The sequence below is a fragment of the Ictidomys tridecemlineatus genome, chromosome 3 (genome assembly GCF_052094955.1).
Source record: "Ictidomys tridecemlineatus isolate mIctTri1 chromosome 3, mIctTri1.hap1, whole genome shotgun sequence".
Lineage (NCBI taxonomy): Eukaryota > Metazoa > Chordata > Mammalia > Rodentia > Sciuridae > Ictidomys > Ictidomys tridecemlineatus.
This window is the reverse complement of record NC_135479.1, coordinates 67,983,693-67,989,940: the sequence shown is the minus strand read 5'-3', so window position 1 is coordinate 67,989,940 and position 6,248 is coordinate 67,983,693. Positions and strand designations below refer to the sequence as shown.

Sequence of the window (6,248 nt, the reverse complement as noted above, 5' to 3'; positions counted from 1 at the left end):
TTTCCATAAGGTACAGGCCCTGTCCCCCACAGAGGCTACCTCTTAGTCATAACCACTGTGAATCCTGCCCCCTGACAGTGCTAATATGTGCCCAATTTTGAATTCTTTACCTTGGCCTGCATTATCCCCCCACTTTCTCCTGTCATGCCCAAAGATATGGCAAATTTTACTTAAATTGAATCCCCAAACTTCTGCTTCTAGTAATGATGGGTTAGGCCAATTAGAAGCAAAACAATATGAAAGCTGAAAACAATGTAAAATCATCTGATTCAGGGCATTTGAGAATCAAGGGGAGCCAGAGTTTGAGTGAAGATGGAGTCCCCAATGGTGAGCTCAGCTTAAAGGCTACTTCCCCTGGAGCCATTTTCCAATGTAGAGAGGGTAGCTCAGATATGGAGTGGCACCTATAACAGAATCAGACAATAGTCACTCTTATGGTTTGCATTTGAACAGGAAATCCATGTAGCAAAATGAACTTAAACCCCTATCTCTCACCCTGTACAAAACTCAAAGTTGATCAAGGACTTAGACAGTAGAACAGATACCCTGCATTTAATAGAAAAAAAGGTAGTGCCAAATCTCCAACATGTTGGCTTAGTAACTGACTTTCTTACCAATACCCTTAAAGAACTAGAAGTAAAATCAGGAATCAATAAATGGAATGGAATCAAACATACATGCTTCTTCACAGGAAAGAAAACCATTCATAACATGAAGAGAGAGCCTACAGAATGGAAGAAAATTTCTACCACATGCACCTCAGATAGAGCATTAATCTCCAAGATATACAAAAAACCTAAAAAATTCAACACCATAAATACAAATTACCCTCAATAAATGGGCAAAGGAACTGAACAGACACTTCACAGAAAAAGAAATACAATCTATCAACAAATATATAAAAAATGTTCAACATCTCTAGCAATTACAGAAGTGCAAATCAAAACTACATTGAGGTTTCAGCTCTCTCCAGTCACAATGGCAATCATAAAGAATAAAAGCAATAATAAATGTTGGCAAGGATGTCAGGAAAAACGGTACACTCATGTGCTGCTGGTTACACTGCCAATTGGTGTAACCACTCTGGAAAACAGTACGAAGATTGCTAAGAAAACTTGGAATGGAACCACCATTTGACCCAATTATTCTACTTTTCATTTTATACCCAAAGAACTTAAAATTAGCATACAACAGTGATGCAGCCACGTTAATATTTATGGCAGCTTAATTCACAATATCTAAACTATGGAACCAACCTAGATGCCTTTCAAGAGATGAATGGGTAAAATAAATGTGATATATACACACAATGGAATATTTCTCAGCCTTAAAGAAGAATGAAATCATTGCATTTGCAGATAAATGGATGGAGCTGTAGAATATTATGCTAAGTGCAAGATGTCAATCCCAAAGAACCAAAGGCTGAATGTTTTCTAGGATATGTGGATGCTAATTCACGATAAGTGATTGTGTGGAGGAGCTAGGGAAGAGTAGTGTTACTTTGAATTAGACAGAAAGGAGGAAGTATGAGGTTAGGAAGGATAGTAGAATGATTAAGATATTATGACCCAAAAAATAAAAAAAAATATTATGACCCTATATACATATATGATTACATGTCTTGTGTAACTACATCATGTACAAACAGAACAATGAGAAGTCATACTCTATTTATATATGATGTATCAAAATGCATTCTACTGTCATGTACAACTAGCTAGAGAAAATTTTTAAAAATTAAAAAATATAACATGAGTTACAGAAAGACTAGTTAAACATTGAGTAAAATCCATAAAGGAAAAGTCTTGATAAATTGTTCTATAATAATTCTAACACCCTCAAGTAATGAAAAGAAACCAGGAAAATGTCAAAGGTAAGCCATATAGCAGAAGGAAATCTAGTTGTGTGTCCCCTAGTGACATGTTGGTCAATGATGGACCACATATGCAATGGTATTACTATAGAACTGTACTGGAAAATTTCTTCTAGCCAGTCATAGCATCCCAATACGGTAGCAGAATACACTGCTCATGCATTACACTGTGGCAGTACTGACATAAACAAAACCTGCCACACTGATAGTCATTTAAAAGTAGGGCACCTACAATTATGTACAGTAATAATTGATAATAAATGACTGTTGTTGGCTTATGTATTTATGATGTTATGTTTTTATCATTATTTTAGAGTTTAACTTAAAAAAATTAGTGTCTAAGAGTATGCTGTGCTACATACTGATTGACAGCCACCACATGCACCTTGCATTTACTATGTATCTTTTTTTGGTGCAAAAAATTGAACCACTGAACCATATCCCCAGCCTTTTAAAAAATTTGATATAGGATCTTGCTTAGTTGCTTAGGACCCTGCTAAGTTGCTGAGGCTGGCTTTGAACTTGTGATCCTCCTGCCTCAGCCTCCCAAGCTGCTGGGATTACAGATGTATACCACCAAACCCAGTTTATCACATCTCTTGATAGCATTATTTCCTCTTGTGCATGATGTAATCTTGTGTTGCTTTGTTTCTCATAGTTCTGAAAGCAATATGCTATACAACACACACACACACACACACACACACACACACCATATAGACAAAGTGTATAACAGGCTACATATGGTCTAGGTTGCTGTAAATATATTTGATGATGTTTGCAAAATGACAGTCAACTAAAGACATATTCCCCAGAACATCCCTATCATTAAGTGACACATGACTGTATTATTGCACGTTTAACATCCAATGGATTTCTACAAATTAATTAAGAAAATGACAACCAAATAGAAAACTAAGCAGGAGGCTTCAAAGGAACAAAAAATAGATAATAAAGGAAAATTAAATTAAAATCACAATGTATTATGTCGGCATACCTCATAAAGGTCAAAATGGAAAAGATAGAACCCTCAACTTCAGTGAGATGTGAATTGGTAGAACTATCACACACTACAGAAAAAAAAAAACTTTGGGAAGACATATTGGTACAATTTAATAATACCAAAATTGTGAATAAGGTAGGACCCAGCAAATTGACCCCTGGCTACATCTTTAACAGAATGCACAGATGTGTGTATCAAGGGACAATGAACAATAGTATTCATTGCAATAGTGCTTGAGACAGCCCCAAACTGAAAAATGACCCAAATGTACATGAATAACAGATCTACACATAAGATGTAGTGCTAAGTAGGAATGATCACCAGCTAAGCAGTGAGCACTAACACCAGAACACTCACTGTGTGATTCCATTAATATAAAATGAGCAAAATCCAGCAAAAGGAAACTATTATTTAGTTGCTAAGGGAAAACAAGGAAGTTATTTCCGTAATTGGGATAATGGCTACTTTTAGGGACAGGTCCTGGAAGTAGCAATATTCTCCTCTCAAATTAGGTCCTGATTACACAGGTATTTACTTTGTGATAAATATTTTTTCTGATTGTGTCTTATATTTCACAATAAAAAGAAACAGATAAAAGGACATTTTGCACCAAATCACCACAAGATGAAGTCTTCCAGAAACAGTCTCACTTGGCTTCCCACAGTCCACATCAGCATACACACTCAGATTAGAAATACTGTAGTAGTCCAATGACAGTCATGTGTTTACCTTCTGAACTCTGGCTCTTATAGCTGATCACATCTCATTCGATTTTAGTGCACGAAGCTGCACACCACATGCAGACATTTGGGATGCAACCACAAGCCTTTCTATGAATTGAATTTCCTTTGGGATTTATTAGTTTTTCTCTTCTTAATTTCCCTACATAACTTCCTCAACAATTCATCTGATCCCCTCTTAGTACATGCATATTGATTAGTAATTGTATTTTTTTCCTTTTATGCATTTTATAGTAGCCTCAGTTCTTATAAGTAGTATTGTCTCAATCTTCCATTTCTGTGCAACCAACAGCTCTAAATTCATGAGTCAGAACAATGGAGTCTTTGCCATGACTCAGAAATCTGGGCTGCTCTCATCTGGACTGCGCAATAGAATCTGCAGCTGGAACATCCAATATGGCTTGGGCTATTAGGAACTCTCTTTCCATAGGGTAATTGTCCAGCAGAGTAACTAATTCTCTACGTGAGGTTCAGGAATTCTGTTAGTCCATTTTTTTTTTTGGTTATTTTAACAAAATACTGGAGGTTGAACACTTTATTTTTAAAAAAAAAAAGGTTTATTAGTTTTCAGTTCTAGAGATTGAAGGGTGTGGCATTGCTTCTGCTCAGCTCTGTTAAAGGCTTTCTGGTTCCACCACACCAATGATGGGAGCACATGGAGAGGGAAAGATCACATGGTGAGATAGGAAGTCAGAAGTACTCAGCAGCCTGGCTTGCTCCTTATTACAGCTTGCTCTCACAGGCACTAACTCACTCTGGAAGACCAAGGATGAAAACCCATGAGCTAATTACCTTGCATTAGGCCCCACTTCTTAAAGGTTTCACCAAATCCCAACATCATCACACTAAATATCAAGCTTCCAACACATGAACCTTATCCAGACCAGAGCATTCTATGTCACTGTAAGGACTGTGGATTTTAATTCTACAAGATGACAGACCATTGGTATGATTGTAGTATAGAATTTATGATCAAAACATACTCTGCTCCTGCATATAGACATAGCAAAAGGGGATCACAAGAGAAAACAGGAGACAGGACAGATTTGATGGCTAAGATTTGAATGTGGTTTCCACTATTCAGGGTGGTTGGATTCTGGAATTGTTTGCAAAATAGAGAAGTGTCAAGGGTGACTCCTATTTGGAGAGGAAGCAACCCAGCAAATGGGGATACTGTGTATAGACTGACAGGTGGATAGTTGTATTAGTCAGTGTTCTGCCACTATAACAAATACCTGAGTTAGTCAACCTATGAAAAATAAGAAAGATGTATTCTGTCTCACAGTTTTGGGAATTTGGGTTTATGGTCAGTTGGCCTGGCTGCTTAGGGCCTGTGGCAAAGTGGCACATCATGGTGGAGAGTGCATAGCAGAGCAGATTATTCACTGAATGCTGAGTCAAGAGAAAAAGAGAAAGAAACTGACATCTTATAATCCCCTTTGAAGGCACACCCTCTGAGCCAAAATTTCCCATGAGGCCTCATTCCTTAGTTTCCACCAATTTCCAATAGTGACACCCTGCAGATCAAGATTTTAACACCTGGTTCTTTGGGGGATGTTGAGGGTCTAAACCATGGCAACAGTGAACAGTGAGTCTAGTTTGGTGGCTGTAGCTTTTAAAGATTCTTCAGTCACCATGGAGAGCTGTGGGTTGGGTGGAAAGTTGTCATTTGAAGCATACATTTGGAGTCCTCTGGTCCTAAGAGAAGAGCATGCCTAAGAATGTGTCCTCATAGGGAACAGCAGTGGGCAAATGGAATGAGGCATTTCAGTGTCATACTAATGAGCCCAAAAAGAGGGCAATGAAGCGGCCTGACCCTACCCTTTGTCAAGAGGACCACTTGCCCAGAGCCAGGGCCTCTTACCTGAAGGTCCATCCCAGCAGGACCCAGACCTTTCTTAAAGATACACCAAGACAGCTTCCCCACAAATAGCATTTATTAAAACTTGTGTTCTTCCTACAAGGGTTTGCCAAGGTAAAGGTGAGAGTTGTTCTCCATTTTTCACATCAGACTGATAATGTGCTCACACTGCAACAAAGTTTGAGGGAGGCAAATCTCACACAATGGCATTAAAACATGCATTGTACATAAGAACATCCAAGGAATCATGCTTTTGTTAGTTAATTTATGTCAAGTAAGACTGTGATATGATAATTGCAAATTACAATATTGTATAATTTGGAACTCCAAAAGGGAAATACAAGTTGTTTTGCAAGATAAAGTACAGCATCCTGAGACCCACAAACTTTAGACTAAAAATTGAATATTGTGTAAAAATCATAGCTCAGTAGGCTTTTGACTGGCATTTTATGGGCCACTGCTGAGAAATGCTGTTCTACACTTTGCATGTTACCTTATTTAATATGGGAAATTACCTTGAAATAAAGTAGCTTCTCTCCTCCACATTTTGCAGGTGAAAAAATGGAGTCACAGGGAGAGGTTCCCTAACTCTCCCCATTTACCTTATATTAAAGTTGTCAGAATTAAAATGGAGCCTCTTGGGTTAAGCTTGAACAAAATGTAAATTAATCAGGGAGGCGGTAATGGAGGCAATGTCACCTGCATTTGCCTGTTAACAAGAACTGCTACAAGAGACTGCCAGAACCATCCCCTTGCACAAAGCCATCACAA

General features: G+C 37.9%; 1 non-coding gene across 1 annotated transcript; it reads right to left on the bottom strand.

The window, feature by feature from the left end:
- Positions 1-5,621: 5,621 nt before the first annotated feature.
- LOC144376575 (small nucleolar RNA U13) lies at positions 5,622-5,723 on the bottom strand. The gene has a single exon (XR_013437157.1). It is a non-coding gene; the product is annotated as a small nucleolar RNA U13 (small nucleolar RNA).
- Between the last annotated feature and the right edge of the window lie 525 nt (positions 5,724-6,248).